Source organism: Aulonocara sp. 'chitande type north' Nkhata Bay, linkage group LG7 (genome assembly GCF_057382095.1).
Source record: "Aulonocara sp. 'chitande type north' Nkhata Bay isolate Kocher_YH1m ecotype deep benthic linkage group LG7, A_spYH_male_GT1.1, whole genome shotgun sequence".
Classification (NCBI taxonomy): domain Eukaryota; kingdom Metazoa; phylum Chordata; class Actinopteri; order Cichliformes; family Cichlidae; genus Aulonocara; species Aulonocara sp. 'chitande type north' Nkhata Bay.
Genome location: NC_141350.1, coordinates 2,350,990 through 2,364,828, shown reverse-complemented (window position 1 = coordinate 2,364,828; position 13,839 = coordinate 2,350,990). Strand labels below are relative to the sequence as shown.

Sequence of the window (13,839 nt, the reverse complement as noted above, 5' to 3'; positions counted from 1 at the left end):
CTGTTGTTCTGGTGCTATACTAAATAAAATTGACCTAAATAACCACAAAAAGCTAATGTGAGGTTCTCTCTACTGTTATGTCCCAACTGGAGGTCTGGACCGGGTCTCCATGAAAAGCTTCAAGTTTCTGGTCCTAAAAGGTATAATCGAAGTAGGTGAGGAGGCATACCTACTTCCTAGGTGAACAATCTTCAAGTGGCACTTCAAGCTTTTTCATTTTTGCTTAATTATAAGTGCACCACAAATGTGCGATATAAATATGCATTAGCACTGCACATCATCTCCATCATCACCATCATCACAGGGATCATTTAAAATTTGATTTTCCATAATGAGGGAAACATTTGCTTCCAATCCTCCTGAGTTGAAATGACTATTATTGCACTCCTTTTAGAGTTCATTATCATACTGAAAACCATAACATGAGCAAACCCTGAGCAGCTGAAGCATACCAACACTGTAGAAGGCGAAGCACCTAAATCATCAGCATACATCAGATGATTAATAAGGCTCTTCCCCGTCACGTTTTATTGATTGAATACGCTTGGTGATAAATAGCCCCGAAATGTAACCCGTATTTTGCAGTAGCTGCAGCTCAGTAGTATAAAACCGAGTTTGCAGTGTGAAGACCAAAAACATCACAAAAACATTTAGCTTTACATTTTCTGCATCTGAAAAAAGTAAATTCCACCAACAATGCAACACATGTCCAGACTTCGTTTTTTGACTTTAATAAGGTCCGGCTTATGTTGCATATATAAAGTATATTCTTTGAGCAGAGAATCTAGATCACATTTAAAAAAACTGGTGAAAACAACAAAGCAGCTTCCTGCTGATTTTAGACCAAAACTCTGATATGTGTTCAGCACAAGTTGCCATGGCGATCTAACCAGGTTAGAGAAAAATTACCTTCCTGCCACTGAAACTCTGACTTTAGGCTCATCGTAGCTCATTAAACCAGCTCTCCTTGTAGTGAGCAAATGAATGAAGGTAACAACAGTTTTTCCACATGTTTGACTGCCAAAAACCACCAAACCATTAACATCTAATTACCCTTGCACATCAGTCTCCACAGATTTTGCCAGATATACAGTGATTTAGAAAATGTTCTCACATTCTTTGTGCTGCAATTGGAGTCCACCTCCTAAGCTAAATGACCACAAATAAACATTACGATAATTACTATCATTTCCGAGCAAAGACTATATTTAACTGTGCAAAGGTTCAGTGCCTGGAGCATTTAAAATTAAAACTGGCATGTGTTCATGAACAATATGGTGCGATATTACACAAAAAAGCCCTGCCTTGGGCTTTAATTACTGCACTGTGTGTGAAAGCCTGGGTTAGAGAAGACCAGGGGACTGGTTTAGTTTTTAGCCCAAACACAAATGTTTGGGGTTTTTTACAAGGAAGCATGGACCATCACATGTGCATGGTTATGATTTTCACGTTGGGATCTTTAATATCTTCTTGTTCCTGTTTTCATTGTTATTCAAGTAATGTTGAGTGTCTGGTTTCTGTTTTGAGTCCATTAGTTGTTCTAGCCTCTAAAGTGTTTCCCTGTCTGTGTTCCATTGTCTCTGTTTACAGTGTCTCTGTTTCAGGCGCTTTTGTTTTCTGAGCTGCTTTTTTTTAAAATTAATTTTCTCTGGGCCGAGTGCTACAGAGTTCAACACGCCCAAGGTATCACTCCACTATCTGGAGTCACGTACCCTAATATTTGCAGTCGGTTTCGGCTGAGTCATCTTCATTTTTCAGTTAATTTTCAATTAAATTTTATTTATACAGCACAAAATCACAACAACAGTCGCCTCAAGGTGCTTTATATTGGAAGGTAGCTCCTACAATAATACATACAGAGAAAAACCCAACAATCATATGAGCCCCTATGAGCAAGCACTTTGGCGACAGTGGGAAGGAAAAACTCCCTTTTAACAGGAAGAAACCTCCAGCAGAACCAGGCTCAGGGAGGGGCGGGGCCATCTGAATCAGAAAGACTTTATTTATCCCCAAGGGACAATTGAGATACAACAGAGCAGCATGACGTTGAAGTCAAGGACAGGGCATAAACAGGCAAAGAATGAGATAATTAATACACAGGATATACAGTTTATACACACTTATACACATCTGCTGCAACACTGGTTGCGTTACGTTGTGAATTGTAACCTTAAACACATTTTGTGATATCTTATTTCTAATAGTCAACACCTTTTGCCATGAGAGGACATCCTGTGACGCAGTGAGTATAGTTAAATTTGTGAGCACATTGATTTTTGAATGAGTATGACAGAGGCTTTATGATGGGCACCGAAGGCAGTCTGTTTACGTCTTTTGGAGGCTTAGGCTGGTGGAGTGCATATTTATTTGTGCATCTGTAAAACGAATGTATAAGACATGAAATACCAGATGGTACAGAGATTACATATGTGATCAAGTATATATATCCTCTGTGGCTTCATACCTCTGATTTTCTACATGCAGAAGCCAGAAGTGAACCTATAGCATATGTGCAAATAAGTCCATGCTTGTTTTCAAAGGTCTCCTCTGGCGAAAGCAAAGGCGAGGATATTTGCCAACCCATTTAACAGCCAAGCTGAAAAAAACGGTGAAAAGTTCTTGCCAACTGCAGCAAACCCAAACCTTTCAATCAAACAGCTCTGTGCTGTGGAAGTACACATATGAAAACACACACAAGCACACACACGGTTCAGCACACACAAGCTATAAGCAGGCGTAATTTCAGACACATCCAGCAACACACAGGCACCCAGCAATGCATTCAAGCATTCAGGCAGATCGATAGGCTTTCAGGAAGCCAGTATCACGCAGGTTGAGCCCCTGAGGCTTTGGCCAAGTTATTCAGCAGTTTTCCTGGCCACTCAAGAGAGCCCATACTGGGCTCTGGTCCAAGAGTCAAAGATGGGAAAGCGGCACACGGGCGAGAGCGAAACTAGTCACAAGTATTCTAAAAGTACTTCTCTCACTTCTCTGAAGGAAGCCAACGTTATCTCTTCAGTGGATTCCCAGTAAATTTAAAAAGTAGAATTTATTTTGTCGGCCGAAAACAGATCAAGAACTTCAGGGAATGAGCGGTTTGTGCCCCACCTGTCTCACCTGTGCACCTGCATCACAGTGGACACAGAGCGTCAGTGCTCTTAAATGTGTTGTTTGGAAACAAGGTAACAAATGAAATGAAAACAAGCAAAATGAAACACATCTCTCTGATAAGTGTAATCTTTTTAAATGTTGAGTTTTATTTAGATCATTTCCAAATGTATTACTTCAAAAAGATAAAACAATGTATTTCACTCAGAGCGGAAGTTTTGAGTTTGTTTAGAATACAAAACATCACGACAAAGGAAAAACTGAATTACAGCAAACACACACAAATAAATATCCAACATATTTTTAAGAGAAAGCAACCTTTTTAACACAACTTCATGAACCATACAATCAATTTAAGATGGAAAACTGGTGATTCACAGAACACCCATTTGAATTGCTGCTGGATGATAAACAAAGATATAAATAGAGCTACATACTGCTTATGTTTAGACCTTTAAGAAAGGATGTCAAACGTAGACTTTACTGTTTGTCTGGATGTTAAGCAAATAAATTTAGGTTCGACCCAAAGGTGAAGGGCATTAAAATTTTAAGTAGACCAGGTAGGTCGTCCAGCTCTGACTGATGCCTGTATTCTCTTTGAAAACATAATACTCAGGTATTGGTTGCGTGCAGATCTTTGTGTCTTTAATACAGGAAGCAGCATTCCAAAATAGCACGATACAGCTGCTTGCATCTCTTCGCTAAAACTGAATTTCCTCATAATTAGAAGTTTACTTTCTGTAAAGCAGGGATGGATAAAAGCAGGGTTATAAAATAATGAGGTGAAGATTGTGTGAATGATAAATATGTAACTTGTTTCGTGGCTGTCCTCTGCAGCGATGTTTAAAGGAAAGATAGATAAACATGCAACAGCACACAACCACATATACATACTAAGATTTATCATTTCAAAAGAGCAAACAAACTCACAGATTCACTGTGTACACAGCAGACAAACACAAAGCCAGAACATGATTGATTTGTATTACTTTGTATTATGTTGTACTAATACTTCAGGGGTTTGCGGCTCCTGAAATGTAAGACAATGCCACCTTTTGTTCAAAGTTAATGGTTTCCTTTGGCATTCCTATTTATATATGACAAAATAGCATCTCAGTACGTAACGCGACCATCAGCCTCGCGTTGAAGACAAAATTAATTGGCCAGTGTCTATAAAATGGAACTATATTTCATCAGCGGGGTTTCTCAAACTGTCACACTAGGAAAGTTCTGCTAATGTAGTATCCAGTTGTTCATGGTTTCAAAATAACTCAATGAGGCTGAGAAGGCTTCACATTCTCATAACTTGAGGAAATGTTTTTCATTGCAGTGAATCCAGAGTTATATTAAAGTTTCCAAGAGCGAAAGTTATTTCCCTCCAAATGCAAACCTGACTGACCTACAATGACTAAAACTCAACTTGGGTTATGAGAAAACACAGAATTTGAGCTTATATAGTAAAAAACTGCACATATGGTAAATTCAACAGTGCATATATGATAAAATGTATCGTCACCTGCCGGAGAGAAATAACAGAGGAAAAGTCATGCAGATGGCTTTTGCTTGTTTGCTGAAGAGTCCAGTTCTGCCTAACTTGGATCTATTGACACTGATTACAATAGAAAGAATAAATTAAACAACATCTTAAATGTACAGAAAATAGCGGCACTTGTTTCTGGCGTGCTTGATTGAACTCTTAGCTTCATCCATATATGGGATATGTGTCCATCTGCCATGAGCACGTGGGCAGAGGGCATCGAATTCTCTTTGTTCGACTTTAGCTCCGATGATTACCTTTGTCACTTTCATCAGAGCCGTTTAGTGCTGAATGAAAATAGTTTTCCTTCCCACTCTCTATAAATCCACTTCACTCAGGTTATTTGCAGACAAAGCAGATGGATGATCACAAGAACCTCCAACAAATGTTCTGTAATAGAAAGTCCCATTTAAAAAAAACAAACCTGCAAGATGTTTGCAAGCAGGATCCCAGCTGGTGCAAACCGCTCTGACTGACTGCAATCTCTGATCATTTTACGCTATCACATGCTTTTTGAATCAAGCTGTGCCAACGTCTGGTCAGAAGAATGCAATATTAATCTTGACAGTTTATATCTGCCTGCCAAAACCTGTTCTCTAAATCCCCTCAAAGCTGCAATTAAAAACATCATGTTACTAATTGATGAACAGCCTCTTAGTGAGCAGCTCGCATTGAATTAAACATGTGGATATTTTTCATTCCATGAGTGCTCTGAAATATATTTGTTAGATCCAAGAGAAGATATACCGCAGTTTACATCAGAAATGTACTTTTTTCCATCACTGTTAAGCAGGTTAGGCAGAATGGACACATGATTATAGGAAGGAAGCCAGAGTGATCTCCATCAGGGACACGAGAAGAAACGAGTAAGTGAGAGAGACAGAGGCAGACACAGAGGAGACACCGAGAGAGAGAGCGATAGTATATCAGCTGGGTGCCAGTTGCACCATTATTGCAGATGGGGTCTTGGCAGGGCCGTCCCTTTGCCCCTGATGATCTGTGATTGCAGCCTCTACAGACTCCGTCTCAGGGCCACTAATGTCAGTATGTGTTCCAGCAGACGTCCTGTTCGTGGCCTGCTGCATTTGTCAAAGGTGATATATTCATCTAAAAGTCGCACATGTCAAAGATAAAAATGAGCGCCATGACAACAATCAAAATGCATTTTAGCCTAATTAAAATTCCCCAGAGCAGCACGTAATCTGACCTGGTACCTTGTCATTCTTAACTACACGTGTAATCAATATTTGAATATCAACAGTAGATCAAATCACTCTGTGCTCTTTAGAAAGTGTCAGTGATGCTGACAAGTTCTGGAAAAAATATCACCATTTGTTCATAGCATCGTTTAGCTTATTGTTTTGGGTTTGCAGCTTCATAATGGTATTTTATTTTGAACTTCGTATACTTCCTGCACAGAGGTTAGAGACAAAAATAATAAAGAGTCATTTATAAAGTGTTTTATGTGCTTTTATGTGTAATTAGTAAAGTGTCCATGAGCAGCTTTGCACAGTGAATACAGTATAAATAAATAACTAAATAAATAAATAAAGTACCAGTATGAGTATCAGGTCTTGTTCCCATTGCTGCTCAGCTGCTGCAGGTTAAGAGGGACACTAGTATTTCTTGCAACATCAATATTGAGGCATTGCAGAGCTCTAACTATGTTACCTTAAAGTGTTTATCATTATCGACATGTAACATTTGTGGCAACAATGTAGGGTCAGTAAGCAAGGCTGTAGTCAGACAGGGCCAGAGACCGAATCCCAACCATGGAAGTGGTGGACTTGTCTACTACCGTGACTGCTACTCTACGAGTTGTGGAGAGATGTGTTGAAACAGGCTGGCCACAGTGTTGAGGCACAAATCTTTGCAAATTCTCCTGCTCAGTTTGGAGCATACTTTTTTGAGTGTAAGGAGCTTGGAAAGAAAAGCGTCTGGACTTCTTTAAGTTGCTTGAAGACGTTTCACCTCTCATCTCATCTCTCATCCAAATCAGGACAACAGCACTGTGCATATAATCAGTCACTAATGTCATCATATAACATTCTTAGTGAAAGTGAACAACATTGATTACATTTTAGTAAAATAGTTTTACTAATATATCTAGTCTCAATGACAACCTGCTATGCTAAAACCCATTTCCCTTTTTCAGGCTGTGCCCGATGGACTAAGGCCTGGCCACCAGACGCTCGCCCTTGGGCAAGCTCCCCGGCTTGTAGCCCTATCCCGGGCAGGGTGAACTATTCCTTTGATGTTTTCCTCATAGGGATCTTCTGAATTGCTCTTTATCTGGTTCTTCACCCAGGACCAATTTGCCATGGCCTACCAGGGGGCAAAAGCCCCTGGACAACATAGCACCTGGGATCCCTGGGACACACTAACCCCTCCACCACAATAAGGTAGCAATTTGCAGAGAGGCCTAGAGAGAGCTGAGTGTTAACGCGAAGCTCTCAATTTACCGGTCGATCTACATCCCTACCCTCACCTATGGTCACGAGCTGTGTGTAGTGACTGAAAGAACAAGATCGCGGATACAAGCAGTGGAAATGAGCTTCTTCTGAAGGGGGACTTCTGGGTGAGGTGTTCCAGGCATGTCCGACCGGAGGAGGCCCCGGGGCCGACCCAGGACACGCTAAATGTCCACAACAATCATTCCAGCTAAAGGCATCAAAACAACAGTTCCCAAACCATCAGGCGACCCCATGGTGGATACATCCATACAGTTTATAGTCTATGGATGGACCCTTTTACATGATATTATATTATTATAATAACCACATTATTATATTAAGTAATACTGCTACAGATATCACCTTGTACCTTCCTGCCTACAAATGGAGTCTGAAAATGTCAAGAAGACATTTTCCTTGATGACTTGTGATGTGCCATAAAAAAAGCTGCTGTAACTTGAGCTTCACCTTTTGATCTATCGCTTCTCTAAAACCTCCAGCATTCACTCGCCTGTTCCTGCAAATACATTCACCGCCAGCTCCTAAGCTAAAAGAAGCCTCCAGTCACAAGTTGACCCATATAAGGAAGAACTGTGAGCCAGGTCAGTCTGTTTTTCATGAACAATGTCAGCTGTTAAACCCACAGTTCACATGTTGTACATACGATCCTCAAATGCACAAACATGTTTGTGAAACATCCACCCACACACTCACTCCACACACGCAGACGTGCATACACATGCCAGTAATGGCCTTTCCTGTAATTACAGTCATTTGTCAAAAGCACACCTTGATTTATGGTCAAATTAAAAATACACCGGAAAAGAAGCTGCAGGTCCTGGTAACTCTGGATACAGTGAGTGATTAATGCTGCGCCATTACAGGCAAGAGAGTGGCATGATCCGGATATGCACCTTGCCATGCAGCACATAGTAAGTAGAAACATCAATCCCTGCATTCCCAGTCTCTGGTTGACAGAGTGGGTGCACAGCGGGTGGGTGACTGGGGTAACATCGGTCAGGGTGACAGTGGTTTGAGAGTGGTGCAGAGCAGGGCTGCCAAAATTAGTAAGTAGCACAAGAACGTGAGGGGCACAGCTGTTTTATTCCAAAGAAAAGGTAGGCTGCTTATAGCCGCGCACCGACTCCTTACAGGGCATCTTCTTAATAAGGTATTTGCTTTACTTCATGCACACACCAAGAGAAAAACATTTGGCTATGAGCCCAGCGGCATTTTGCTGTGGAATACAAATAAGCTCAGGATTAAAATATGCTTTCACTATAAATACACTCATTGCATTTCTGTTATTCCTCTTTCACTGGAGACAGCTTGATGGCTTTTTGTCTAAAGTAACAGTGGTAAATAACGAGCTACTCGGTCACATTGTGAATATTTGCAAGCAGTGGAAAAGCAATATTTTTAACCGTGGCTGCGGAAGTAAAAATATGAACTAAATAAACCAGAAAATGAATGATAAAGTTCATCTTTCGTGTGCAACATGATGGACTACTTGATCACAGATAAATGTCTTTGTGTTCTTGTGTCTGTGGTTTGCAGCGAAACAAATTCCACAGACAACATCTCGAGCCCTGAGAAAGAAGGACGGCAAACTTTATCATCTGAACTTGGACAGCAGAGCCGAGCAGAAGTGAAGCAAACACAAAACAGATGAGCGAGCTGTTCCATTTGTCCAGTTTATCTAAAACTGCTAGGCTATATAAGAATTCAAGTACTTTTAAATTGCCTCATTGATAAAGTCGAAGGGAATACAGGCAAGAGACACGAATTGTGCCGGTGAAGAAATCTTCAGAGCTCAATGCAGTTAATGTGCCTCGAGGCCTGTGCCAGCCAGGAGAGCTCCAAAGACTGTATCTGAACATGAAGTGGAAGGCAAGCAATGCCAAGCCTGAAGAAGACCACCCTCCCTGAGGTAATTTCTTCAGAAATGCTTAGTTAAGGAGCATGAGTAATGCTATGCAAAAAGCTGCCATGTTTTTAGGAATCACATGGGATTGGGGGTGGGATTGTGGAAAGCCTTTACAGAGCTATGGTTTGCTCTGCAGGAAACAGATAAGGTGGCTTTCTACATTTTTCTCCATATTTTATCAGCCGTCCACATGGCGTGCACTCAACTCTGGGTACCCCATAAAACCCACACCATATTTCCTCCTAAAGTTTGCACGTTATCACGTCTTCCTATGATGCCTCATGGCTATAACTGCTCATGAAGTCCTTTATTTTTACACAGTAACGGGCTCAGTGATGCTCTGCCTGCAAGGTGGTGACAGCAAACTACACGGACTTTAGCGCCGCCTCGTAGGGCAGCAGAGATGGGCAGTAACGCGTTACTTGTTTTTTCAGGTAACGAGTAAAGTAAGGGATTACTATTGCAAAAACGGTAATTAGATTACTGTTACTTTCCTGTAGGAACGCTGCGTTACTGCGTTACTAAAACTGATTTTTTTGCGAGAATGTCTCACGACAGTGACGTAAGCGAGTGCGACGTTCGTGACAACAGCTGTGTGCAGATCAACAATGGATCACATATCCAGTGCAGGAGAGAGTATGAGCGTGCAGCGTTTAAAGCGTGGAAGTACTGACCTTACTTTGAGTTTGATTCCATAAAAAGTGACAAAAACATCAGTGTCCGCTGTGCGTGGGAAGAAAACTTCTTTTTACAGCGAAAAAAACCCTAAACTTCCAAACAAGCACCGAGTGTAATGGGAAACTCACAGAGAAACTCGCGGATTCTTCCACTGACCGCGGGACACCTGCACCAGGGTAAACCTCCGCCTACCCCACTCCTGCTTTACAGGTGAAAATAGAGCAACAGGACAGCTGAGTCTTTGACTTTATTTATTTTCTGCTGTGTTTTACTTGCATCTATTTGAAAGACTGAGTGTAAACACAAAAAATATTTTATTTTATGTGCTGGAATGTGCAGAAAATAGGTTTAAATGTTAAACTAATTTCTTCCAGTCAGAGAATGTTGCAGATAATTAAATGTTTGCTTGATGCATAAAGTTAAAAGATTAAAACTAATAAAACAAGTTTTAAAAAGAGACTTTTCCATTTGATTACATTTTGTATGATGAATTATGTAGAAAAAGTAGAATTGGGCTGAAAGATCTATCACTTTATCACCTCTTCAGGTTGTAAATCGTGTTTTTAAAAAGTAACTAAGTAACTAAGTAATTAATTACTTTTGAAAATAAGTAATCAGTAAAGTAACGGGATTACTTTTTGGGGGAAGTAATCAGTAATTAGTTACTGATTACTTTTTTCAAGTAACTTGACCAACACTGTAGGGCAGTGACGAAACAAACGTGTGCAAAATAAGGCGAGACATAGCACAGTTTCTGTTTGTCAGCGCCGTCTCATAAACCACTGAGAGAACAAACTGAAACTTTTCAGAAGAGGACGTCTAATCTTTCTTTCACCACAGAACTAATGCATCTCAGCTCTCTGACAAACACTGCTATTTGAAACACTCAAACAAAATCTGCCAGTTCTTGCTGTAAAACAAATAAGGGTGACATCCACTTTCAAATTCCTCCTTCAATCCAAGGCCGTGGGCTATTCAGCAAACAGCTTGTATTCTGTTCATCTACATAATATTTTCTTGCTGGAAGTGTGAAATGCTTTTTGTTCCTTATATGTTATGTTCAGTTTTCAGTTGCAGTGTAATTAGATTTGGGGTGTTTTCACACCTGTGGTGTTTAGTCCATTCATATTGAACTCTTTCCCCTTTGGTGCAGTTCGTTTGTGCGCAGATGAGGGTCCAGACCAAAATGACTGCACTGAGACCCTTTGAGGAGGCGTTCCTGGTGCGTTTCCAGAAAAACTCTAAAGGATATTTGTTTGTGGTGTGAACATGATTACTTCCTAAGCTGCGTATGGTTTGTATTCTTAATGTGGCAGGTGCTACAGATGTGCAAAGGTCTGTACGAGTTACCAATTAGCTGTGAAATGAATGTAAATGATCTGTGTTCTCCAGTAGTGCCGAACACGGCACCTTCTTCCTGTATTTACGCTTGTTGCTCCATCTGGCCAATAAAGGGGCTCCATAACCTGACGTGGTTTGTATGCCTGTGAAGGTTCTCCGTTATCCAGGTCATCGTAGTCTAAGGAGCTTGGAAAGAAAAGCATCTGGACTTCTTTAAGTTGCTTGAAGTCGTTTCACCTCTCATCTGAGAAGCTTCTTCAGTTTAAGATCAGTGGGGGTCCTTGTCCCTCTTGGGGGACACTCCCATACTGCTTAAATCTGGGACCCTCCGTTTGACCTTAGAACTGAAGAAGCTTCTTGAATGAGAGGTTTTCAAGCATCTTAAAGAGGTCCAGACACTTTTCTTCCTGAGCTCCTTAAATGATGGTTTGTAGTGATGCATTTTGGATTTTTCTCTGTGTGAAAAACCAAACTGATGGGAAACATTCACAAACTCATCAACTGATCCAGGCCAGAGTGAACGACCTTTAGTGCCCGTTTCATGGATGTTGTGGTGGCTGCAGTAAAACTACACAAAATTAAAGAGATGAAATTTAAAGTGATGGATCAATTTCAGTGGAAACAGCTGTTTGATAGATAGGAGGACTTTCTCACTGACTCGAACATCTTTTACGTTAATAAACTCAGCTCCTTGTTAAATGCAGTTTTCAGGCTTTTCTATTAAAGCTTTTATATTTTTAAATGAATTTCTTCTTTGTTCAGAACATTCAGGGTACGTCGATGTTCAGAACGGTTTTTAAAATGAGCTGTAGGCTGCACGAGGTTAATTCAGTCTAGAAAAGCAGATTATTTTTCTCCTTCAGATCATAGTTGCTGCATTCGGGGATGTGAAGTTTGCTGCTGAAGCTTTTACAGTTTCACTACACAAAACGTGACACAGACAATGAGTTTGTGTCTGCATCACATGTAGCTGAAGGGAAAGGACGGAGCACACTGCTTCTCCTCAAGGTTGCATTTCCTACACATGCAGTGTAACAATTTAAAAGCTCTTTACTATGTTAAAATTGTAATATTTATAATGTCATAAGCAGGTTTATTTCCAGTCATAATTTTCACATTTCCATGTGCCTACATTTCTATCACATATATTAAATTTAATAACCAGCTGAGTAGGAGCAAAAACAAAAGGTGCAATAAAACTAGGCTTGGAGTAAAAGCTAGAGGTAGAGCGGAATTACGAGGCAGCGGTGATGGCGTAATAAACAAAGCACCAGCAAAGCCACCGAGAGCTGGAAAGATAGAGAAAGAGTCGCCGTTACTGTATTTCTGTATGCATTTGTTTCTCAGAAATGCCCATTAGCCGAGATGGATGTCCTTGAACCCAGGTCTGCGCCAACAGGTATCTCTCACTAACAGACCGCCCCTCCACTAGTAATTACACAGGGAGGTCTGCAGCAGGTGGCACTGGGCTGAGCAGCATTTACATAAATCTGCATGTGTCACTGAGCCTGGCTGCAGCCTCTGGCACTCTTTATACATCCTGCTCACACTCAGCAGACGGTTTGTTCAAATTTAACAAAAATGGATTGTAGTGAGGTAAAATAGCATCGATCCTCTCAGAGATGTACTCGTAAAGCACTGAGTTTATTTCATGCTAACAAACGGTTTTCCATTTTACTCTGAAATCACACAAACACGCTGCAAAGTATGCACCCGCATTGTCGACATGCTGTTATTCTGCTTTGATTTTCATCATGAATCTAACATTCTTGCATCTGGTCAATTCAGCGACGTGTTACACAGCTTTCACTAACGTAACGACACAGTCAATACTAATTACACGCGTTTTGTTGAACAAAGAATGCTGAAGTCACCTCCCCTATCTGTTTCTTTTTCTAGGTTTCTATATTTCACATATTCGTCTGGTCTTTTCGCAGCTATTCAGTTTTAGCAGCTATTGAAGTGCAGCGTTTGTAAAAGCGATTAAATCTTTAAGAAACATTTGAAATGATCAAACAAGTATTTAGAGTAGAAGATTTCTGTTGAACGGCTATGAGCAAACAGGCAATCACAGCATGCATCTCAGGTTTTCTTTGTAACAAATGCACAACAAGCCTGAACCCACACTTTTATATGCATGTACGTGTGTGGCCAGTAGCATGCCTATACTTCTGTGAGCAGTGGGACCCCCCACCCCCCAATGGTGAGAGGTGTTTCTGCTGACAGGAGCGTATTCAAGGTAATGGAACCACTGTGTTGTCCCAGAGCAGAGCACTAAAGCAGAACTGCGTTCTGTCTCCTACTACACGCACCGCTGAACCTCCAGATGACAAAGTGCCTCGCTGGCTGACCAAATCAAATACAATAAAGCTGAAAAAGAAGAAAGAAGATTGAAGGAGAAATTCTTAGATTTGTCATATTTTGCTGTATAGGCAGGAAAGTATGTATTTTCAATTGGAAAAGCTGTCCATCAGGTGAATGCCACACAAAGAAACTCGACAAGCACTAAAAGCACTGTGAGCTCAAAAGAAGCCTGTTACTGCTGTGTATATGGATGCAACACAATATGCGCATGTCAGACAGGCAGGTGATTACATTCTGCTGGTGTAGCTTCTCAGTGCGGAGAAGAATCGTGGGGATGATTAAATAAATAAAGAAGAGGTTGAATAATGAGAGGGGAATGAAAACAAGTTCCACAATAAATGACAGAGTGAATAAGACGCCATAAATTATTCCCATTTCAATTTACATATTTCATTTGTATTTCATCATGTTGTATGAATAAAATAACAAAT

The 13,839-nt window shown here is 40.6% G+C and overlaps 1 protein-coding gene across 1 annotated transcript in view; it reads right to left on the bottom strand.

The window, feature by feature from the left end:
* cdh13 (cadherin 13, H-cadherin (heart)) overlaps nucleotides 1-13,839 on the bottom strand; it is a 423,814-nt gene that overhangs the window by 297,048 nt on the left and 112,927 nt on the right. The gene's annotated exons all lie outside the window — the stretch shown is intronic.